This window comes from Podarcis liolepis (assembly GCF_965112155.1).
Source record: "Podarcis liolepis genome assembly, chromosome: 6".
Taxonomy (NCBI): Eukaryota; Metazoa; Chordata; class Lepidosauria; order Squamata; family Lacertidae; genus Podarcis; species Podarcis liolepis.
The window spans coordinates 67,780,470-67,806,984 of NC_139559.1; positions in this window are offsets into that span (position 1 = coordinate 67,780,470).

The window sequence follows — 26,515 nt, forward strand, 5'->3', positions numbered from 1 at the left end:
ATCAGTGGTTGACTACATCAACCGTGTGATTTTACTGTTTGGGGGCAATTGTGTTGCTGTACCTATTCAAGAGAGACATTTGTTTACTTGTTACAAAGGCAAAAGCAAGCAAACTAAACAAAAACAAATGTACAACCATTTCCATTAATTTTTTTTTCTATACTTAGTGATTTTGTGAGCAAATTCAAACTTCCCAGCAGAAGGGTTTTTATCCATGTAGAAGACATGACTGAAACAAGCAGAGGTTCTTTATCATACAGTGAAACTATTGTTTGCCAACAGCAATTTTGCACCCAAGACAAATGTGGAATTTTGGCTTGAACATATTTGAAGGGAGAACATAAATTTGTGAGCTTACATAGAGTATATCTGAGCCAAGCTCATCCAAAGGTCTTTATTGTTTCAGAATGGAGAAGTGATTCTCCTGGGATGATCTGTTTACTATGCAATAAAGAAATAACTATGGCTTCAGTTTATCCATGACAAGTGTCCAGCTAATTTAATTGTACAGATTTACTTAGCTGTCCCCCCCCCCATTTCAGCTGCATTCTCAGGGCCCAGTAAATGTTTTAATTGCTGAAAATGTGTAAAAATATGACAGTTGTACGTATTGGCAGTCCTGCTTCCTTAAATTTCATGCCAATAAGCTTATTTTAAAGGGGGGGGGGAACCCTACGTTTATTTACTATTTGTCACAAGAAAACTTACATAAGCCATGCTATCATACTTATTTGAAGTTCTTTGGCCGGTGAAAGGAAATGGAATCTTTGACTCATTCTTCCATAAAAACTTTTATCAGTGAAGAGAAGGGTTGTTCATAATCAAAGTAGGAAAGAAGCATGGTTTCGCTGCCACATCCGTCATCCTAAATGGCATTTCCTAAGCTGAATTTAAGACCGTCACTACTCTGCTTGTCAATGCCAATCCAATGTGGCTTTCATGAGGAAGTTGCAGGGGGTAAGACGATGCTTTTATCTGCATATGTAAAGTGCAATGGCCAATGAATGGATGGAAAGCTTTAAAGTCAAGTCTTTGTCTCTATTTACCTTTGGCATTTCCTTTCCTGTGGTTTCCAGCAACTGGTATTGAGAAGCATTGGTGCCTCCAATGATGGAGGTAGAGCATAGTCACTGTGGCTACTAGCCATTCATAGCCATATCCTCCGTGAATTTTCTCCAATCTCCTTTTAAAGCCATCCAAGCTGATGGTCATCACTGCCTTCTGCGGGAGTGAGTTCCATACTTCAGGAGAGAGGAAGAGAGAAAAATCTATCCACTTTCTCCATGCCATGTATAATTTAAAAAATTTCTCTTGTGTCACTTCTTACTCAATTTTCATCTGAACTAAAAAGTTACTTAAGTGTGCACAAGAGCACAACTTTTAAAATATTAGTCTTTCTTACCATAGGTGCTGAAACATTTCTCAAAGGCAAGAGAATATATTTTAAGAGGCTTTGTTTCGATGTACTTTGCCTTTGATGTGAATGAAGCATGACAGCCAATCAAGACAATTAATCTGATTCCTACTCTAAATGCGTCTCGTGTTTATTCTGCAACAGTTGAACAGCATGTTCTACATTAACTATAAATCTGACTTTGATTCCTGTCAAAGTCAGGTTTAAATACGGAAAAGTGTCAAATAATTCCCAATTATTATAAATAGAATGCACATTGCAAAATTTGGTGGCAGGCTGAATATCACACTTCTATCTTCACTGTTTAAATTAAAGTTGTAAACTGAGCATCAAGTGCCTCCTATCTGTTTTAACAAAAATAATAATAAATCATTAATTTAAAGCATTGGGGTATCTTGTCAATAATACCTAACACCAAATACAAATAAAAATGTAAATGTTGGGCTACAACCTAAGAAGAGAGACTACAGATTCTAAAAATCAGGAATTAAGAACACACAAATTAGCAATGAAATAAGAATAATTTTTTATCTCCATCGCGCTCTCTCTCTCTCTCTCTCTCTCTCTCTGAGACATGTCAAGTGTAGATCCAGTCAAATTCCCATCTCTGGTCCATAAATAGCACATTATTTACTTGTGCAAAATTTCAGATCCATCTAAACCAAAGGTGGAGAACCTAAGACCTGGGAGCACAATGAAGAAGCATATTTGTGCAAGTGTGTTGACAGTCCAGCTGATCCCATACAGAAGTGAATCCAATCCCATAAACTGGAAGTGTATGGGGATGTTCTTTAAGGGTGACTGAATTCACTGAAAAGCTGCAGCCCAATACACACTTACTTGGTCAATGAAATATTGAAGTCAATGGGACAGAAGCAGCTTGTCAGGTGGGCCGGAGAGAGAGTAGCAAGGCAGCAGGGAGGTTGGCGCAGTGCAAGCACACCAATTCAATCAATTCAGAGCTCCCACCAGCGCATTTGCACTGTGCTGACCTCCCCATTGCCTCACTCCTCCCCCTTCCCTTAGGCAACAGCGACCCACCTGCCATAGCAGTGCCATACCCCAGGAGCCGCTTCTGGTAAAGATGCATAGGATTGCATCAAATACATAGCACCACGCACCCAGCTGCAAAAGCCACATTGATCATGAGGCTGCAGTCCTGTAAATGTCAGTAGTGGTGATGTATCTGCAATATGCTATAATGGCAACGATATAATTTTGATTCCCATAGATTTATATACATATACATCAAAGTGTAAAAGGCAGAGGGACATGAGGAAACTCGAAATCCTTCTCTAGCGGGGGGGAAAGCATGACACTTTGGATTTGAAAGATGAGGCAGTATCTTTGCCGTCTGCTGTTCTCTTGTCTGTAAGGTAGGCCAAAGGGTTTCACTGGTAATGAGGAATCAACTGGGTACAATGGACACTTGCCATTGTTGAAGTGAGGCCATCGTTACACATGTTTTGATGGGGCTCGTGCTGTGCATGGCAAGGAAATGTGTGTACACAGTAGCCAGCTTACCGGCTACATTTTTTTGTCGGCCAGTTCTCTTGCTGTTACTGTAATGAGATTAGTGATGCAAACGGGGTGTGTGCTTTCTTTAGCCCCTGGTTTTTGTAAACTTGTGACAAATATGAGCTGAGCAGCCAGAAAGACAATTGGCAGAGGGGGAGGAGACCCTCTATGTGGGATGGTATCTCTGAGCACACACAGTGTGCAACAAGGAAGCACTTTTGTAAACTGGATGGATCCCGCTGGGCTTCTTAGCACTAAAGCCCACAGATAAAAAGAAAGAAAGAATCTTGTCTTGTGTGAAATCTGACTCTGACTCCACAGCCTATTTGCATGCTTGTTAGAATGACATCTTGCAAATACACTCTGCAAGGCATGTTGCTGAACTAAGAAACAAGAGTGGGGAGGGGGGGAAATGAAGCCTTTTGCAGCTTGTGTATCAGACCAGTAAGTCCCTGGCTCATGAGATGAAAATGAACATATGTCCAAAAATGCAAAGTAGGCTTTGCAACACGTTGTCAGTTGAATTGAAGCCTGGTGCTGTTTGCGTCTCTGAAGCTCACCAGGACAACTTGTGTAAATGTATTAAAGGCGTGTCTAAAATCTCCCAAATGTGTTAATAGTACTTCTTGTGTAAATGGTTCTTAGCCACTAACAAGAGACAGGAAGTAACAACGGACGTCACAGACATAGGACTTGACATATTAATCCAGCTACAAAAATAGAAAGACCACTATCATAGATGCTCCTGCAAACATGTCCATGCATGTCCTAATTCTTACATATTGTGACTGTACACTTCCAGCTGGTAGCCACTTTCTTGGCTCCTCTTCATTGGAGGCAGCTACAAAGTGCTTGTGAAGGAACTCCCACAGGGACATTGAGATGCCCATAATAAGGTGAAAGGCAAGCTTTTTGGATTTGCTTCCTGGCTGCCATCAAGAGTCGATGTGCTTGAGCATCTTCCAGGAGCCCAAATCACATTACAGGGTCCACAGACATGAGTCCCTTGATTTTGCTGCAGTAAGGAGCTAACCTCGTGGCCAGAGGATGGTCAGTGGAGGCTGTCTTATCCAAAGAAAGCTTGGCATCATTACTGAGTTGGTGCAAGGTCTTTTTACTCTGTCTGTACCACACCACTTTTATCTGTAGCATGTCCAGAGAAGTCTTTGACAGGAGCAGCTGTATTAATAGGAATTCAAGTCATTTCAGCTGCTTTTTTCATTGAATACTTTTCTAAATTTTGGTTTTGTCGGACCGATTTTGAAAAGGAAGCCATTCTAAACCACACACTCCCCCCTGTATTAAGAATATAGTAGTTAGTAAATGAATTGCCTGTTTCCCACACTTAAATGACAACCCAAATCTGCTGGCTGAGTGCTAGAGTTGACTGCCCTAAAGTGCTCTTGATGACAGATGACAGCACCTCTTGGCACTGTGCTTGAATATAAACATTCCTCTCTGCCTGGTAACCTCATTTGCCCACTCATGCATTCATTTGTTCATTGAAATACTTCCTGCTTTTCCCCAAAGGGATTCGAAAACTAGGCAAAACAGGCAAAACCAGTCAATAAACTAGCCAATAAAGCAATAAGAATAAAGCAAGAACACCTGCTATTAATAAAGTCGGCATCAAGAATGGAAGAACAAGTCCATTAGCATGGCAAATAAGGTAATATTGTTTTGCCACATGCCAAATTATCACTAGAGGGGGTTGAACAAACTTCCCAGGATCAGGTTTCCATAGTCATGGTGCCATGATTGAAAAGGCCCAGGTCTAATGTCTCACCAACAGTGCTTCTGATAGTGATGGGTAGGGGTGGAGGTGAAATTTGATCTAAGTTCACATTAAAAGGTGAACCTGCCAAATTCACACTTTTTCAAACAATATGTGAACCAAAACACAACCATCTTTTGAAATTCATAAACCTCTGACTTTTGCAATGCAGTCCTCCCGCCAAATGAGACAAAAAAAATGCATATACTATGGTACTATGTGCATTAAAATGCATATATTAATGACAATAACATAAAAATGAAGTAGGTGTTTGAGAAAACGGCTTGCAAAATATGTGTGTGCGCGCTTTTAGGCAAATTTCAGCCAGAAATGTGGAGAAGCTAATTTAAGATTGGAAAAACAGTTCAGAGAGAACTGAAATTGATAGATCTATCCATCCATCCATCCATCTCCAGTGATAGGACACAATGTAGGGACTCCAACAGTTACTTAACTGAGCAAGCAGCATTATGTGAAAGAAGTCAGTTCTTTATATAGCATGGCTCAAAACTAACCAGAAGTTTAAACAGAAAGAGGGCCCATAGCTCAAATAGTAGAGCACTTGCTTTTCATGTGATAGACCCAGTATTTCCAGTTATCGCTGGCAAGTCCCTGACACTGGTCAGAGTAGGCCCAGTATTCTGCAGTCTTGGGTTTCCATATGTTGTTGGACTACAAATCCCACCATCCCAGCCTTCTTAGCCAATGTTAAGGATGATGGGTATTGGACTCCAACATCTTGGGACCCAAGGTTGAAGAACAGTGGTGTGGACTGACTTGGTATAACACAGCTTCCTATATTGAATGATTCTCATATAGAAACAGAAGGAAGACAGGACAGTCTTGTTTACTGGCTGCAGTAGGAGCCAGGTGCCTAAGCTCATGCCACTGCTAAGCAAATGATGCCTGATTATTATTTCAGAAATATTCCTGAAACCTCTTTTTGTTTGTATATGTGAGTCACATAGAAGCTTGCAAAGAAAGTGGGGAATGTTTTCAGGCCACTCTTGATCAAAGAAAGGAAAGAACAAAATGTGCATTAAAATTCACACACTTTGTTTCTCTCCAATATATAATTTGCATATTTTCAGATTAGAACAGCAGGACGGCAGCAGAAAGTCAGATTTTCATTATTATTAGTTTGGATTGTGGCCGCTATCAGTATTAAATCTGAAAGGGCAAAGGGACATTAGACTCATTCCCTACTCAAAGACAGTTATCTTTGAATACCTGATTTGTTTCCCCCCAACCATCCAATACATTTAGATTTCGGGAACCAAGAACACTGAATAAGTAACACGTTTTCTATATAGATGTGCACAACCTTCAGCAGAGGAATTATCTCCACAGGGCGTCATTGCTTGGCAAAAATGGCAAAGGAGCAGAAATTGGAGTAACCTGTGAAAGTTTTCAAATGTGTTCACGTGGATGTCAACATCCTCAAGATCTAACTCCCTTCAGAAAAGAAGTGGGGAGATTCAAGGCAGCAGAACTACCCACTGCAAGAAAGAAACAGTGCTATCTTGTAATAGGTAGTTTGGCTGTGGGAAGCGGGGTCCTTCAGTCCTCACAATTGCCTCATTGGGGCAAGACCTACTGAGAAGACTGGTTGGGATCTCTAGGCCTGCACTGGTTTGGGTTCTTTCTGTAAAGAATTAACCACTGACATCAATGTTGTGTGTTTTTTTTGCTGACCTACTCCTGACCCTGGTTCCTGACATTCACAAACTCTTTTTCAACAATACCCAAATAAATATATTTTCTATTCATTCTATATTAGGCTTACCATACACCAGGGAAATTCCTGACATGTCCTGGTTTTCGGGTGTAAAAATGGCATCTTCCAACAACTTTGTGGGTGTCAGGAATGTTACTTTTTGAAATATGGCAACCCTATTCTATACAATACATTTGAAAAATGCTACCTAATTACATTATTGGAGCATCTATTTCCTAATCCCTTTCTCTTGAAAGTGCGGGTGGGATTCAGCCAAGTTGTTGCATGTATGCAACCAGTTGCACTAAGACAACAGGACTTTCCCCCCAACTCCTTCCACCACATGACACCCAAGTCCCCTAAGTCTGCTCTGGGTGGTTGGGGGGACCTATAACAAGTTTAGGGGATGCACAGGGGCAGGAAAGTGAAGACCGCAACCTTGGCCCATGCATGCATATCTCACTTGGCACTATATTAAATTCCACTCTAGATGTTTCTTTGGTTTTTGCATGATAATCCTGAGGTCCACATTTACTGGGCAGTAACACCCAGATGCATCCAATTAGCATGAGTATTTCCACTTGTACTATGGGACTTTCCCCCTCTCCATGCCCTGCATCCTCTCAAAATCTGCTCTGAAGTGTTGAGGGAACCCCTAGAACAGATTTAAGGTGTTGCAGAAGGAGAGAGGGGAAGTCACATTCTGCAAATGGTCTGACAGAACCGGAACCTAGTGCTATGTTGGATACTACCCTTTGTGACTAGGCCAGAGCCAGATAATCTTTGATTTACTGCATGCAGTGTTGGCGGTTTCTATTATCAAATCCTATTTGTCCCCACCCTCAGTTCCCTCCTCCCTTTTCCATATTTTCCTGGCAACGATGAAGAGGTTCCTTAGCATGCAGCAGCTTGCAACTCATCTTTAACACTGGGTATATTTCTAATTATATATGAATAAACTAATTAACCGGCAGTTATACTTTTTTACATTTCATAACTATACCAAATGGTACAATTTTATGTGTTAAGTTATAAATAATACATTTCATTTTCTTGAAGTAGTAAAGCAAGCTTAGGTTTGATGAGAGAGTGGCACAATGACTTTTGTGTTGCCCTCAGGAAACAAAGGTGGATTCCACCACCACCACCCATGGACTTAACATTGCTGGAAATCTTTACGTGTCTGCTCCTCAGTAAATGAAAGGTAGTCACAGTGGATGGACAAATATGTTTGATCCACACCCTTTGAAGATTCTGACTTACTCAGAAGAAATGGTCAAAATAAATTTCCACATTGCAAGTTTGGTTCCCTCACCATAAAGAGAATAGTGAGGATCTGTGTTTTTCTATCACCTTGCGTGCAAAGACAGGCTCTGACAGATTGAGTGGACAAGACCAAGAGTGGGACCAATGGTCAAGAAGGCTGTTTCTGAACGTAGTGTAGAAGGAAGTGAGGAGCAGACGGGGCCCATCAACCTGTCAAGGTAGCCCATCTCAGAGAAGGAAAACTCTGATCCTAAACCTCTGCTGCCTTGTGGGATGTCTTTGTGTAACAAAAGAAATTCCCTGTGTTGCAAACACAGACAAACTTAAGAGGAGAACTAGCCCAACGGAGGGCTGTGTGGAAAGTGTCTCTTCCTTTAAATTCCTAGGAGTTTATCTCAGTGAAGACCTTACTTGGAAAATAAATACAACCCATGTGGTTAAGAAAGCCCAACAGAGACTCCATCTCCTCAGAGTACTGTAGAAGAACGATGTCAATCAACATTTGATTATCTCCTTCTACAAGTCAACAATAGAAAGTGTCCTTTCATACTGCATCACGGTGTGGTACGCTGGTTTGACATCATCTGATAGGAAGTGCCTACAGAGGGTGGTGATTACAGCACATTACATCATGGGCTGTCCCATGAATCCGCTGGATGAAATAGCGGAAGAATGTTGCCTCAGGAGAGTGAGGAAAATTCTTAGGGATGATTCACACCCTGGCCGGCACTTTCTTGATCTCCTGCCCTCAGTCAGAAGATATAGAAGCATGATTAGTCGCACCAACAGGGTAAAGAACAGCTTCTATCCATGGGCTGTTCGGCTGCTGAATGAAAAGATAACAACAGGGCAACTGACTTTTGGGTTTGGTGGGTGTGCGTCAGTAAACGAGGGGAATTAAGACTAAGAGAGCTGAGTGGGGGGTGCTCGTGTAATCTCACTGTATACAAGTTGTACAAGTGACAATAAAATATTTCAATTTCAATATATAACAACATTCCTGGGAGTAAGCACCACTGAGAACATAGAGACCTGCTTCCGAATAAACAGGCACAGGATTGCCCTGCTGGTGAATATTGGCAGAGCATTTTAAAGTATGTTTTTACCATATTAGAGAAAGGAGTACTGCCAGTTTGAGTAGATTTACAGGAATTTATCATGTACTTAGGATCACAGAATGAGAACATTCCACACTTTCTCCTGAGCATTGTTTTAGTGGAAAACAAAGTAGATACAATAAATCTTACATTTTCCACCATGCATATTAAAATCTGGACACCAACTCCCCCTCCAAAAGTTGCAACCTTTCAACTCCTAAGATTTATTCATATTTATATGTGAAATAAAATATCAGTCTAGCTTTTTATTTTTTAAAAAAAACAAAACACTGGGGATATGGTATCTATTTCAAAAGGACCTAATATATTTGTCACCCTCTTGTAGGGAGGCGGGAAGAAGGGGAAATGCAAAGAAATTATGTATGTCTGACTAACCAAGAACATTTCCAGATCAATTTATTTGCGAAATAACTAATAAGTCTGGTACAAAGTTATTCAGAGGCGTCCTTCGCGATGTCCACAGAATCAGTGTATAGCCGTTAGAATCCATTTAAATCAAATTACATGCATAAACTCATTATCTGCTATTGTTTATAGAAGCCTGGCTTTGGGGACTGAACAGACAGAAAAGCAAAGTGTGAAACATGGCTTTGAAGTGGGTACTTTTGTTCCAGCCCTCCTTGGTTTTGAGGTGTTCAAAAATACAGGAAATGTGGATGGCAATAAACTAGGACAAGTCTTTCCTCACATTACACCAAGTTATTAAAATCACACTGAAGTTGAAACAAGTTGATTGGTTTTCTTAGCATGCATACTAAAAATGCTATTGACTGAAAAGTAATAGCAGAATATTATTTTAAACTAGGGGTGCATAGGGTGCATATATGATTGGCTAGATAACACCTCACAAGCTTTCTGTGCAAGAGGATCTGTGAAAAGGCTTTCTCATATGCAATATATAATATCTGGATGCACTTTGAATATTTCCATAGGCAAGATCCCCTTTACATAATTCCATTTCTGCAAGTACAATAGACTCTGGATTTCAGCCATTGTGTCTGATGGCTTGCTCCACTACTCCCCCCCTTCTCTATAGATAGATTCTGTATAGTGAATTACCTCATTCTCTCTCTCTCTCTTTTTTTTTATAAGAAGTGCTACATATGACGGATGCAAACTCCTACGACTGGTCACAAAATTCAGTCTGACACATATCCAGCATATCATTTTCCACATGTTTTCCCTGTTTGGATAAAGAAATTAAATATTTTTAAAAAAGAATTTTCAGTGATGAATGAATGAAGAATAAAAAATATATTTAAGCTAGTTATCTATCCACTTCCAGTATCAACACAAACCTCTCTTTCCCCATCTCTTATATTGTGTTTATTTTGGAACACCAGCTACCTTGCGAGCAGAATTTTCCCGAAGTTTCCTATAAATTGCACTGCTTGACTATTCTCAGATTGCTTTATTACTTTACAACCTCTGAACTTGTGCCTTCCCAACAGACTTCTCCATCGCTCTATAAATTTCAGTTCCCATAAGCTGTGCTATTCATCCTTTTCAGAAGGGGGTGGGGGAAAGCTTTGTGTATCCGCTTTTAAAGGGATCATTTGCATCAGTTTCTCGTTTGTTCTGGGTTTCTATTTTTAAAATAAAGAATCAATAAAATTAACTGGTTTAGAACAACTTAGACTGCCAGGTCATGGACCAGATCCAGGGCCGAGATGCCTTTTTATCGCTCCTCTTCCCAGTCAGTGGCCCTACTAAATTTATGACTCAAATGGGAGGGGAATAGAAGTCCACCTTTAATCTGCAGTGGTCAGTAAGGAGGCTAATAGTAAGTAAGAAACTTCAACCACTGGGCAGCAATTGATGGAAAAGGAATGCAATATCCATATGGTGGGCATCATATAGCAAGAGTAGAGCACTTGCTAGATCAACTGTCTGGCATAGGCATAGAATTATAAAGTTGGAAAGGACCCTGCAATATGTGGAACATGTGGCTGTAGGGATCGAACCTGCAACCTTGGTGTTATTAGCACCACATTCTAGCCAACTGAGCTACCTATGCTTTTTTCCAGCAGCACCCAGCGCAGAGCACTAGCCTCTCGGGCAAAGCCCCTATGAAGCTGTGCCACTGATAGATAACCTATTGATACTCATCAGCAATCTGAACACTGGGTCCGTTCCCCTAGCATCCTCCTCCTCCAGTCAAAGTCCATTTTTAAAAACAAAATTTTATTGTTGTTTTTTTAACGAATGCAAATACAAGAACCATCCAACACTTGCCCATCTTTCATAAAACCTCACTGTGGAGCTTACGTGCTTTCTCAAAACATAAAGGGCCATTTCCAATCTGCATCCTGATATGGATCTTGCAGGAAGTGCAGTCGTTGCTCACCTCTCTGTCCACTGAACACAAATCAGTGGCCACGAATAAGCCACTAGTCAAGCACTTAAGATATGTGGCTGTGAACATCTGGGAAATGTCCAAGGTGTCACTGTTGGATGGTGCCAAGTTTATTATGTAGCTAGATGGAGTTTCTTTCTATCTACAAGAGTCTAAAGGTAGTTTTCCTCATTATTTAGGAGCAGAGAAAATGGGAATCCCAATTCTAGTCACAGGAGAGTTATAAACCTGATTCCTGAAAGACCGCCTACCCCCTCTATAGGCTTGCAAGATCACTTAGAATTTTCTAGGGAAATTCTATTACCGTAGTACCACTGCAGCCTATAGAATACCATGGGGGGGGTGACCCCAAATTGGACAGTTTCTGCTTTTTGCCCTTTACTGTGGAATGCTCTGCCCTCTGCCATAAGTGAGGCAGCAACATCAGATATCTTGTAAAGACAACTTTTTGCCCAGGTTTTTCCTGACCCATAAGATGAGAGCCTGTTGCATATGTTTGGATCCTGTTGGATTTCTGTTTTATTGGCCTTTATGTGCTTTTATGTGTTCTGTGTTGCTGTTTCACTGGTTTTTAGTTCTGTTTTTCTTTTTCATTTAATGTTTTAATAATATAGTGATTGTTTTATTTAGACCGTAGAGATTTGTTAAATACAAAGTGGTATATAAATGTTTTAGAATAAAATAAATAAATAAATAAAGAAGGCAATACTGTATACCATTCTGAGTCCCAAACCAATGGGAAAGGGTCCCTGAAAATACAGGAATTGCCACTCCTGTGTTTGAAGTTAAGCACACCTAGGCTGCAATCCTAAACACACTTACTATACTACAGTATTCTGGTTTTTTTGTTAGGGTGGTTTTACTTTTAAACATAACTGTAATGATGTTATATTTTAAGAAACAAACACTGCTTATTACCTTGTTGTAACCCACCCTAAGATCTTATGGTGACAGATGGATAACAAATCTTACAATCAAACAAACAAGTAGGATCCCATTGGGATTGATTTCTGAGTAAATGTGTTTAGGATTGCACTTATCCACTGGGAGTCACAATGTGATTGCATTTCGCCGATGAAAATCAGCACTCTACATACAAAATCTCATCTTCTGAAGACAGATTCGTATGTAGCCAAAATAGTGCCATCCACAAACAAGAGAGATCTATCATCTTTAGCCACCTCAAGGGAACCTCAAGGTTTGTAGAAGACTGGAAAATATTTATAGAGGGGTTGGAGAGAAAATAAAGAGGAGGGAAACCCTTGCCGAAAATCAGCCCCAGGATGACTTAACATACTCAGCGGCTGCTGTTGCAGAAGAGAAGGAACCAGTGGGGACAGAATGAGGTGTCCTTTTGAAAAGTCATGGCTGGCTAGCTGGCTGAAACCTTATGAGGGACTTTCCAAACTCCAATTGTTCGTTGCTGCTTCCACCTGTACATTTTGAACTGCTGAACTTTTAAACTCAATCACACCCTTAAGCAATAAAGACACAGCAACAGACTGTCTCTCCTTAGTCATGGTCCATCAGGCATCCGATGATCACTGGCAACTTTCATGAGCTGTAAACAAATTTCTGTTGTTTCTAAATACTTGAGGAGCTGTTAAGAAAAATAAAATAAGTCATTACTTTTTTAAAAAAAAATATTAAACCCCTGTAATGCTTCTAGGAAGGTTTTATCTTTCTGACATTAATGATAATCTCTTGTGTAATTAACTGTGGAGTGGTTATGCATGCAGTGTGCAGTCCATGACAAGCCTCATAGAAAATACATCAGTATTAGCCACAGGTGAATTCGTTTAGAAAGATTAATGACTGCACCTGAATTTTAATGTCTGAAAAGGGACGGAACACTGAATCCTTAATTAAAAAGTTGAATGAGTGGTATGGTTTGTTTAACATCACAAATTTCAGCCGGAGATTTTTATATTCAGACGAAGTCTGCAAAGAGAAACTTTCCTTCGAGCAGGGAAGAGTAAAGGTGAAAAGCAATCATGTTTTATGTGCTTTCCCTTATGTAAATCGATACATGGATCAGTTGCTTTGATAAGGATCAAATATGGTATAATTATGGCTCCTCTGTGTTTACAGTGAATGTTCAGGGGCTGGGGGGGGGGGCGAGGGCTCAAGGAACACATTGCTGCTCTGCTCCGCTACCAACAGAACATCAGATGATAAAGGCAGAGAAATTGACGAGTGATCTTATTCTTTCCTTAATGAGAGGCAGTTTTCACTTCATTATTATTTTGCCGAGTTTTTAATAAGGAGAAAGTAACCTTGAAAATTACCTCTGGAGTCCCATTCCCAGAAGATGGTTAACTTGCTTCTTTCAAACCTCTCTTTCAATTAGTGACTTAGTTTCAAGTTGTTAGCATTAAAGTTATTCATCTTAACAAAATATAAAGTGAAAATCTAGGGGAAGAAATAGACTTACCTGCATGAAGAACACGTTAAGCTGGTTAACTTGAGATTCCTGACCCAACCGGGTTGTGGGTATGTGTGTGTGGAAACGGGACATTTGTCCCAATATTTTAAAAATCTTCTCATGGTCATTCCCAGTAAGTCTTAATCACAGAGAGTGCATTACATAAATGAGATAACTTGGTAACTTTTTGCTTTTCCAGTTTTCATAATAAGTAACACACACACACACACACACCACATAAACAACATTCAGAACAAAAGAGATCCTTTGCAAAGCTTATTTGTCGGGTAAAACTGATCAACTGTTTTTTCTTTCTCTGTGACGTGAGTTTCCTGACCTGGAACAGATGCAGAAGGTCACCTCTCTGACTGCCTCTTGCTAACTGCTCTGAGTTACCCCAACTGTAGCATGTTTTTAATGAGACCATTCTTACCAAACGGAAGACGCAAATAACTGCAACAGCCCAATCAGACACTGCAACAGCCCAATCACACACAGCTTTTATCCTAGCTGCGTTTTGGACTGGTATATTCATTTTCTAAGACTAAAGTAATTCCAGTGATTGTTTTCCAATGCTATGAAGAAAAGAAATATATGGAAGAAACCAGACCATCAAAAACTGTACAAGCAAATTACCTAGGATGGTGAAACTGATGGCGGTGATTCTATGTGCAAATGCGATAGAGAGGGGATTTTTTAATGCTCCCTGGCTTAAAGATAAGAGACTCTTGTAGAGGAAGCATCTCTCTTGTTTCTGAACACAACACTTTTTGTAATAAAATGTCATTAATACTAGTTCATTCAAAAAGACAACATCCTGTTATATTAAAAACTTTTAAAAAATGATTTTTAAAGTGATTGCTTCTGGCCATCTACCTATGTATTAGTGTATTTATCATAAGGAGATGTATGCTTCCAGTCCGAAGCATTGATCTAACACAGCATGCATGGAGTAGGCATGGCTGCATATTTTGTAGGGTCATTTTAAAAAGGTAACATTTCCTTTGATTTTCCAAGGCAAAGGGAGTGGGGTGCATATGTGGATCGAATACTCCGCTTCCTCTCTGATGCATCTGATTGGCAGGCACAACACAAATTTGCAAATGCAGGTATGACGGCTTGGGTGGAATTCTGCTTCCAAAGATGTAGCTGTGTTCTGTAGCTGGATAGCTGTATAGATGGGAGGGAACCTATAGATACAACACAAATTTTCAAGCGCAGGTATGATGGCATAGGTGGAATTCTGCTTCCATAGATGTATTTGTGTTATAAACAATATTACAATGACTGAAAGTGGTTTCATATCTGCACCAAATATTGCGTAGCCTCTTTTTCGAGTCTTCATTTAGATTCCAGTCATGTCAAAACTAGCATGGCATCTAACTGCATCGGGGAGCATGCAGAAACACAATATATATATTTTACTATGATGAACCTATGGCCCTCCAGCATTTGTTGGGCTCCAGCTCACATCAGCCTCAACAAGGATGGCCAAAAGCCAAGGGTGCTGGAGTTGCAACCCAGCAAATCTGCGAGGCTGCAGTTTCCCTACACCTGCTATTCATGAATCTTTTCTCCCCATATATGCCTTCTGGGTGGTCAGTAACTGGAAATGTGTGGATACCAATTATTTTCTTACTGCACACCAATAAGATTACACTTTACCTCAGTCAATACAATGCATATTGCTTATGCTCCATACTTGCTATATGTCTAGATCAGAAGCCAGTTTGACATTTTCCTCCAAGTCAGATTGATTAGTAATCTGGAGATATTTTGTGACTATCCAGTTCACTTATTATTTGCTATCTGCAGAAACACCTGCTCTTAACTTGAAGCCAAATAAGATTGATTTGTAGGTGATGTGAGGTAGATGGTTCTGTTCTTGTGGCATGCGGGCAGGCTTCATGACCTTCAGGTTCATTTTAACTTAAAAATAAAAATTAATATTGATACATGGCTGCACCCCTGGAGAAAGTGGGAATTCTGTACAAAAAGAGATATGTGAAAGAAAAAACTATTGTGTTGTAGAATTGAACTGTTTCGAATCCAGGAAGTTTTGGGGTTACTGGCTGTGATTGAGAAGTTAGGTGGTTGGACTGAAATGCATTTTAGTTCAACCAAACTCAAAGGAATACAACTGACTAAAATCAAAATACCAGAGAATGTTACTTACCAAGCACATAGTTTGGGTAGGCTGCTATCTTGGAACCTTTTTTCTTTTCATCCCTAATGGGACTGAAGAGAGAAGGGGAAATTGGAGACAGAATGAGTGAGGTCACAGCCTCGCTTTTCCGGGGAAAGAGGTGGTACCAACTGGCTAGCTCTTGGCCAATGAAAGAGACCATTTCCTGGTACCCACCGCTCTTTCCAAATGGCGACCTCACATTGATTTCAAAGCAGTTCTGAGATGTATACATTTGCTTCCTGAGACAAAAGCTCTCTGTACAAATTTATCTGCACAAATACCTTTAAATGAAAGGTCCCACACTAAAATTTCTAGCAAGTCTGTTTAGAAATGCTCTAGTCTTTACAAAATATGGAAATAGGACATGTTAATGTTCATAAGAGAACTATAATTTTGCTGCTCCTGTGCATGTTGTACATTTTTAGCAGTCTTCATGAGAGGATTTAACCCTCAGGTTAGGTTTCATTGTAAGTTGTTTGGAATTGTTTTTAAATTGCATTGTAAAGTTTTCATGTTGTAACCCACCCTGGGTCCTTAAGGTGAAGGGCAGGAAATGAATGTAATAATCATAATCATAATACTATTTTAATGTTACAAAATTCACCAAAAGCATTTGTATATTAGGAGACAGTGGTCATTATTAATGTATTTAGGTGACAGAGATGTTCTGGATGTGGTTATTAGGAGACAATGCTAAATTACCGGGTGATGGGGCTCCACCAGTAAATTCAAACAGGTAATTTATCCTATTTCTCAAAGCTAATTATAGGAAGGGGGAGTGCGAATACTCAGTGTGTATGTTGCATATGTTGGGAAAGTGGGAATTTCTCACAGAGTTGGAATCCTTAAATAGCAGTTGTTGATAACCTTTTAAAAGTAGACTCTAAGTCCCAAGGGAACATAAGATTATATCTGCTGTAATCTTAGCTTGTTCATCCGGAAGCCAGGTGGATAGAGAGTGCATTAGTGGATCAGTTCCGAACCACTTTCCTTATTGGAAAAAGGAGAGTGAGAGAGCTTGCGATGCTTTTTGCTAGGAAACTGATCTTGGTAGTGTGTTTTGGCTTTATTGAGTACAATATAAACAATTTCTTAAGCACAATTTCCAGCCCCACTTATGGGCTGTTTATCAGAGGGTGCATTTCTTACCCATCATATTTCCAGAGGTAATTGCTGAAATATTGTAGAACACTCTCGCAAGAGGAAAAGTTCCAGACAGAAAGCTATTTGAAAACAATGTAACCCACAGGGCAGCTGGGGCTAAGCTGATTCTCTTTTCATTACATTTTATCCATCCATTAAAGGCTAAGCACTCTTGCCTGCCTTGATTGCGCTGACCCCATGGAACCTGGATGTTGAATAAATAGGGAGGGAAAGCAATACCTGATTTTTGTGTTTTAAGTTCCCGTTTGATAGTGGTGTATAGCATATGCTCTCTACTTTTACTATGAGGATTGGTTTCCTGAGAAAGATGATTTTGGACCTGCTGCAGGCAGTGGGCTTAAAAAGACAAGGCTTCTATGCACCACTCATTTCTGGGTCACCTGTTTATTCCCATCCATGAGACTTCCTTGCTCACAGGCTGTTGTTACCTGCACAATTTTCATTGAAATGTTTTTATGGAAATATCCAGGGCGATCAGGTGAATTTTATGCTGTTTTCCCACTCCTTTCAGATCAGAACACATCCATCTCTTCCAGGGTGGCTAACTATTGTTCTGCTGCATGTAAAACTTTCCAGGGAGTGATTTTAGCAGCCTCATACAATGGTACCTCGGATTAAGTACTTAATTCGTTCCGGAGGTCCGTACTTAACCAGAAACTGTTCTTAACCTGAAGCACCACTTTAGCTAATGGGGCCTCCTGCTGCCACCATGCCGCCGGAGCACGATTTCTGTTCTCATCCTGAAGCAAAGTTCTTAATCAGAAGCACTATTTCTGGGTTAGTGGAGTCTGTAACCTGAAGCGTATGTAACCCAAGGTGCCACTGTAGTTTTGTTTCCTATGCCTGCCATTCTATAGCACAATGTAGCTAGTGGGCATTTTTCTGACATGTTTCTCTTTTTCTGCTTTGGTTGGTACTATTTTACATATGTGTAGAAAGTTTCTTTTTGAATACTGATCATGGACCATAGTAAAAAGATCAGTTGATTGGGATTTATTTTTCACCTATCAGCCCAAAGAAAGGCTTGAACCTATAGCTTCTGATCTACAGCTAGCTGCTTTACCAGGCTAAACCATGCCAGCCAAGAACATGTCAGCCTTCCATGAAGAGGAGACAAGTAATTTGGATCTCTCTCCATCCAAGACAGAAAAGCAAGCAGGGCTTGTTGCATCTCCCCCTTTGTTAGCTAAATCTAGGATCTTTCATAGCAAGCATGAATTTCCTGCAACAACTGTAGCTTTATTATTTTCCAAAATCCCAAAGTACCAATGTGACTATATATACAGGGTAATGTCTGCTTGATTCAGCAATGATCCAGTATTTGGTTCAGCTTTTATAAACGTTTCAACACCAAACACACCAAATGGGCTGGTGGGGCCCCAGCAACTGTATGAAGGTGCCATAAAGTCTGATCCTGTGTAATCAGTAGTTTTGCCACTTGGCCACAGAGTTGAGCCATTGTGTTTTCCCCCACCCCCAAGTCTTGAAATAAAACAACACAGGCAGGGGTAGAATTCCAATTCAAGAAAAGTAAGCATCCACATACAATATCTGGTAACCAATATATTATGAGAAATTGCAGTTCTTTGCAGACTCTAATTCAACATTCAGCACCTAAGCAAGGCAAACTAACAAACAACAAAAATAAACCCAAGGTGTTATAGACCATGTTGTCTATTTAATGGTGTTGGGGAGGGAGTGTGTGTGTATCTAGCTAGAAAATAGGGTGATTAAAATAAAATTATTGGGTCATATTGGCTGATACTCCAAAGCCTACTAATAGAGGATTGACTGTTGGCTGCAGAAAGATCTATAAATGTTTCCTGAACAAGTTCATATTACTAGATAGGATATAAAAAGATAGGATATAAATTGGATTAATATAGTTAGACTCTTAATACCCTTATCTCATGTCCTGCCATTTTATTATTATGTGTTTACTGCATTTGTATCCTGCCCTTTCCCAAAAGAGCTTAGGATGGAGTATATGATGCTATCCCATTCTCATTTTAGCATTGCAACAACCCTGCAAGGTTGGGTAATCTAAGAAATGTTGTCTGGCTTAAGGGCACCAGTGAATTTTACAGCTGAGCAAGGAGTTTGAACATATCTCTTCCTGGAACAGGGAAAACTGTGTAGATATATGGCCATATAATAAAACCCACAAAGTTGTATAATGTATCTTTTTCTTTTTGTTATCTTATATGGTCAGCACAAAATAATTTGCAACTATTGTCTCTAGTACAAATTCAACAGTCTACCTATAATATTGCACTGGTTCTGATTTTATTTTATTTTATTTTCCGAAATGGTGTTTCATAGAGTGGAGAAGATTACAATGACAGAGGAAAGGCGAAGGGAATGAAAAATCAAATACTTGGCTTATGATATACAATTATTCCACTCTAAAATATTCTGCAGACTTGAGAAGCCATTGGGCCCTTAGGTCAAAGAAGCCCCCAGGCATCTTGCATCAGCAGCATTCCTCATTAGATTGTTGTGGGTATCATGGACTATTTCTATGGCACCATCAGAAATCATAGAATATTCATTTTCCTCTCCCATGTAAAAGACAATAAACAAGCTCCATTCAACATCTGGAATATGTGAAACATTTCAAATGATTTTGTTCCCAACCTCACTTTGTTCTCTCTCTCTCTCTCTCTCTCTCTCTCTCTCTCTCTCTCTCTCTGGTGGGATTGCCCATCTATTTTTCTCATTTAGTTTTCCAGCCTACAGAAGGGAGTCCTACGCAGGCTCTGAATAATCTACAAGGAAGCACTAGCTAAGGTTGCTCAACTTGTCATTTGAATTATGTAAAATCAGGAGATGCAAGGGACAAGAATGATTAGATTAAGGCCTTTCAAATGGGCTGACTTGTGGAGAATGGGCTCGCCCCAAACACTGTATTTTCAATATCCACTCCATCCTTCAAAGTTAAATGCCTTCTGTACAAAGGCACAGTCCAGCCAGCTTAATTATTATACCTCATTATATCTGTGTTTTCAGTCTACGTATTTTAAGTAGAAAGGTAAAAGAATGTGTCCAAAATCAAAATATTTCAAGAGCAATATAGGTGGAAAGCTTTATGAAGATTTCAGCGTCCAGATAAGTAGCTGTGACTAGTACATTTGACATTGTATTATAAACTGTTTCAGTATCATTCTTATCCCAGGCTATATACCCTGAATCAGAGAAGCATATGGTGGGGTATTACAGAGAAATAAATTATTTGTGGAAATTGGGAGAGATTGAAGTAAATACTGCCAGAATGAAAATGACTTTTCTTCTATGATAAGTTACTTTTTAACAACTTACGTTCTCAGCGGCATTTTTGTTTCCTTTATGGAGCTGTTACAGAAAGGATATTGTGTCCACAATGGAACGTGACTAAGAAAAGGCTCAAGTTTAGCACTTTCTGCAAAGCCGTTTCTCATTTTATTCTTCTGCATGCAACGTCGTCTGTGTGCCGCCGCAATGCACTAAGTGCGGCATTGCAAAGTAATGCAAGAAGGTATGTTGAAGAATAGCTCTTCCCTAGATCTTAATGACCACAGGGCTCTGGGATGGCATGAATATAGACAGGAGTCCCAAGGATGAAATTCACCTTCAGTCTTAAAGCAGAATATAAGAACATAGCAACCTGCTAAACAATAGGCAGAACAATAGACCATCTAGTTCAGTGGCTTTCCAGGATTTCACAAAGGCCTCTCTCCCAGTCCTACCTGCCAGGGGATTGAATCTGAGACCACTGATCAAGGACCCTTCTGCAAACTTTGGTGTGTGTCCACTGGTGGGTAACCAGGTAGGTAAAGGGACTGGAAAGGAAGTCCTATGAGGGATGATAAGCATTTTTTGTTCTGTAGAACAGAAAATTCAGGGGACACATGGTGGCAATTTGCAAATAACTGGAGGATGCTGGAATTATCTGGGGGTGATTCAATTGAAATAAAAGAGCTTACTTCTGAGTAGACAAGTACAGAATGTCAGCCCAGTGTTACTCAGAATTAAAGTCGGTGTGAATTCTCTGAGTCTGCAGCCTTTTAGAGCAAGCTTGTGTGTGTTTACTCAGAATTTAGTCCCACAAGTGTAGTAAGACTTACTTCTACGTAAGGGAATGTGAACCGAATTGCTATCTAAACTGCAATGCTAATACAACAATTGCATACCCTCTTACCATGGAGTAGGGATGGATAGATCTGTCAATTTTGATTTGTCTTAATTTCTTTCTTTTTAAATTTTTATTTGTGATTTTCAGTTACATACATTTCAGTAGTTTTACAATTGTTCTAACATTTCAAACCCCAACTTCCTTCCTCCTCTTTCTGTGGTTCCTTAAATTTATTTTTTATATTTCCTGCATGATTTGTCTTAGTTTCTCATTCCCCCTTAATCTTAAGTTCACTTCCCCCTATATCCACATTGGTTTGCACGGTGTGTGTGTTTGGTTGTTGTTTTTTTAAAGTCTTCATGAAAATTTGTCAGCATTTCAGTGCAATTTTCTCTTAATATATACATCTGTGCTCATTTTTTGCAAAGCAATTTCCCCTAATATAATGCCTTTTGCATATTTTTTTACACCAGCATATGCATTCTGATGCACACCTTAACCCAGTATGTGTGTTTTTGTACACATTGGAACTGCATTGCAAAATCTGGGAAAGTGTGAATTGCGTTTTGGTTCGCATATTGTATCAGAGAGGACAAATCAGGTCGATTCGCCATTAAATATGGACTGAATCAGATTTATACCCCATTTCTGCCAGGGAGTAAGCCCCACTGAATGGGTCCACATGGAGGATTGCAATGTCAGAGTATTGATTTGAAAGTAAGTCCCTTTGAAACCGGTGGGACTTACTTGTGAAGAAGCAGGCGTAGGCATTCAGCGGCTGGCGAACTGTGCTGATTAGCACAGCTTTCTCTTTCCGTGGTGGTGCCATTGTCTGTAAAATGCTTATTATTCCTTGCATTTCCAGCTGTCCACACTTGGGCAGGGAGCTTAACATCTTGTCAGTTTCTATCATGTTGCCTCTTTGTTATCATCATCTTGCACAGATCTGCATAACTGTAAATCTCAGTGGCTTTCTGAAAAGATTGGAATCCTCGTTGTAATAAACTTGGAGCAGGGGGCAGGGGAGTCTGGGCATGAATGAGACATTAGTCGTCAAAGCCTTCAGGAGAGAGATCTTGGGTATGCCTGCTCTCCAGCTGGTGTGGTAGCGTTCTCAGTGTTATTGCTACTGAGTGGTTTGAAGAAAACAGCTGGGGCAGAGCCAGATACGATGTGGGCCGGTCAAAGTAAAATGTGCCAAGTCTCTCTTTTGGTAAGATGTTGATATATTTTATTATTTCTGGCACACAAACCCAATTCCGTTATCTTCTGGGAAACTTCACTTTTGGATTGGTTGCACAAAGACTAAACATACTGATTGGGGATATCTGGGCAGAAGCCATAGAGGCATCCACACTGTTAAAAAGGGTTTAGAGTCAAGGTGTTCCATTGCAGCTGGGGACTTAGAATATTTGCAAACTCTGCACCCTCCGGAAGGGTTGAGCTCTCCAGTTCAATTGCTCAGCATGTCTCCTGTTCGCTTTCATTAGTTTACAACCATGCATTTTAAAGTAATGCTGCTGAGAGACAGCAATAGCCAAAAATACTCGGGGCAAGGTACATTTGAGCTGCTGAACGAGCGATTTCTTCCTTGCTGGAACAATGAACCTGCTGGCATTTAGCAGCTTAAGATTTAGAGCCTAACTTTCCCCCTTGCATCACTCTGCACTGATCCCTCTTTTATCCCATTTTTCCCCCTGATCATTGTTTGTTTGATTCGCTCTCTATAAGCAGGCTAATCAGATAGACATCTTTGTACAAGCATATAGTTGTGGTTTATTTGGTGTTTTTGTTTTGTTTTGTTGCAACAGTCGTTTGAGTTTTAGTTAATAGACAAGTAAACTTGAAAAACTTGATTCTCCGTTGTGCTTTAATATGGCCATGTTATTTTCAGTCCTACAGCCTGTACAGAGCTGGCCAGAGAATAATCTGTAAGGTTGGCTTCCCACATGCACCAGTAGGACTCTTCCTGTGCTCAGGGTGTGTGTGTGTGTGTGTGTGTGTGTGTGTGTGTGTGTGTGTGTGTGATGGGGGAAGAGTTTGGTTTAGTGGATTAACATAGCTATGTGGGCCTCAAAGGTAGCATTTGTGCTGTGCTGGAACACATAAAACCAAGTATCATTACAGTTAAAACCATTGAGGTTTATTAGCAAAGGTGTGCTGAAATGAAAGCAGTAGGACTCAGAAACGCCAAGTGTCATTTCACACACCTAAATCACACCTCTTAAAGAAGACCAAAGAGTCCTCCTCTCCCAAAGAGGAGAGGAGCGTGCATAAAAGATATTTGGTTTGATGGTGACATGTAGATGCTCCACAAAAGGCATGAGAATAGTGTCAATGCCAGAGTAGGGATGAAAAGATCGGTCCATTTTGGTTCTCTCAGTTTCTCATTTTCTTCTGAACTGAAATTCAGCTTTCCACATTTCTGCAACAATTTGTGAATGTGTATTAAAATCTTCATGGTGCTAATTTCTCCCAACAAACACATTTTTGTCTGGCTAACATGTACACTTTTTCAGCAAGCAATTTCCCCTAAAAGAATGCATCTTTCTATATTTCTTATCTCTCTAGTATATTAATTCTTCTGCATTCTCCTCCCTCAAATACACATTTTGGTAAACATTGCCTGGAAAACTGCATCACAAACTTCAGAGAACTATGAATTTAGAAAATGTATTTATTTCATTAAAAATATAGCTCTCAAGTGTTAGAAAAACAAAGAAACCTAATAGTAGTCTACAGAAAGAATGAAACACTGGCATTGTCAGTGAAAACAGCGAAAACAGTTTAAAACAACTATTTAAAACATTTAAAAATAATTAAAATCAACAATAAGCTAAAAACCTGCTTAAAACGCATGCCAACATTCTGCGTATCTGGAGAGGCTTGCCTAAACAAAAACAAAAATGTTGGCTGTGTTTCAGTCCTCATATCGCTTTTGGTGTTGCAGATATGATAGATTCACCTTTAAACATGTACTACATTGATTCTCCCTGCATCCCTACTCCAGAGCAAATTCCTTACCTTGAAGCACACAGAGCTGAAGGAACTATCCCTTTATGGACACATGCCTGGTTTCCATCCCTTTCCTTGATTTTTCTCTAGGATCAGATGCTTCCAACTGACTAGTGATGGATTCCTTGTTTTATAATCAGACTTCCAAGCTGCATGTTATAAAACTAGCTTCTCCAAAATGTGACGCTACTGTCATGGATTCAGTTGGGTTTCCTCTGTGGGCAGTTTTAGTCATGTAAAAATTTATTTATTTTAAATGGGGCTTTTGAAGCATGTACACAGATTTTTTAAAAAGGTCTAATGATTCACTAACATCCTAACATGCACTATTGCCTTAGCTCAATAGGGTGAAGGTGATGGGCATTTGTATATCGCTTCTGAAAGGCACACACCCGTATGCATTGCCTTACTTATGGTATCCCTCATATATCATTTCCAATTTTCACCTCATGGAGGCTAGCTTTTACCAAGGAAAGAAAGATATCTCAGTTGAGACGGTTTGCCTTTGAACATGCAAGCAATTCCTCGGCTGCTATGCTCAGTTTGGTATATTATCTGGTGGAAAGGCAGCTGCCTTTCAACTTTTTTCCACAGGTGTTCCTAAATTCAACACACACAAAGCTTTCCACACCTTTCTGGGTTCTCCCACCTCCCAACCCCCACTGCAATTCCTAGCAAATGTTGGCTATTAAAGCAGGAAGTAGAGCCTAGCAAAACAATGTCAGCCTTATCTTCAATTTCCTCTCCTTCAGAGCTAACTGCGCTCCGTAAATCCTTGTACTTTGGGTTAAGATCCCTGAAATTCTCAATGAAGTTTTTAGGGCCTTCTACAAAGCCCTGTGTAATGAACGAGACTCTCTCTGAGTTCAGCAGGCTTTGTATTAAGACTTTAAAGGACTGAGACGTGCCACATGATAAATATTCAGGGGAACAAAGAGTTGCCTCAGTCTCAGGATATGAATTAAAGAGTTTGGGGGTCTTGTCCCATTTTTTTTAAAAAAACGAGGAATGTCTAAAAGTCACAAATCATTTTCTCATTTTTCTTTCTTTTATCAAGTGATACCTAGCATGTTTCGGTAAATGTAAAAAAAAAAAGAATCAAGTTCTTTAAGTATCTGAATAGAAATGTGCTTTTATTTTTATTATTCTAAAGTAAGAAAAAAATCTCTCTTAAAAAGTCCTGCAATTCTGCACTTAGAAGCCAGTGTGGTGCAGTGGTTAGAGTGACAGACTAGGACCTGGGAGATCAAGGTTCAAATTCTCACTCGGACACAAAGCTCACCGGGTGACCTTGGGCCAGTCACTGCCTCTCAGTCTTACCTACCTCATGGGGTTGTTTTGTAGATAAAATGGAAGCTGAGGGCGAACTATGTACACCACCTTGAACTCTTTGGAGGAAAAGGTGGGATATAAATGCAGTAAAATAAATATTTGGTATACCAACACAAGGAAATCACTTGATTGCTCTGAACATGATTTATAACCAAATAAATAGTCTGTCTCCACTGACATACATTGCTTGTAAACCATTTAGAGGTTTTGTTTACTGCTAAGCAGTATACAGATCTTGTTAAATGAAGGAATAGTGACCAGTGGACTGTAAATACCAGCTCTCTTGTTTTATCTCTGTGTTGCTGGCTCAGGCACACGTGCTTGAACCAACCCATACTGTCAGTTAGACTAGCACTGATGTGTGCAATACCTAGCAACAATGTGGTTGCTTTCAGTGCATCCAAATCCTGGTGGCTTCCTTCCCCTCAATCATATAACCCTTCTATCAAAGGGTTTTGAAAGAAGAGGTGTAATGGTGGTGCCTTAATGTGGGAGGAATTGAAAATCAGAATGTGGACTGCATACACACCATGCATTCAAAATTGACTAAGGGTGCTGGGAATTATAGCTCTGTAAATTACACTTCTCAGGATTCCATTGGGGGAATGTGCTATGAATAGTGTGCACACAGCCACGGCCACACATAGCTGGCAGCATGGCATAGCCAAGAGTCCAGTTTTGTATTTTTGCCCTTATGTTAGGCTCAGGTCTGGTGTCATCAAACAACATTCTTGGGTAGCTTCCAGGGACCTGGTAGAACTCATTTCTAACACAAGCTGACACAAGCTATGCTCCTCCCATAAAAAAATAATGTCTGTGTTCTAAGTAACAGAAGGCAACTGGGCATTTCCCACAATTCCACACAACAATGTTATTACAGGGTCATGCAGGAGATTATATGGCAGCTAACAGAACCCCATATTGCTGATGGAGACCCACCATGTGTTATTTTGCCTGGGATCTTTTCAAATCTGGGCCTGGTGATGCTGAATGTGCATGATGGAAAGTTTGTCCTATTGTTTGAACAATTTCACCACAGGAACTGCTCTGAAATATACCTTTATCTTAGCACAGGAAACCATCCTTCCAAGAAACAAAGGAGTTAATTAGAGGGGGG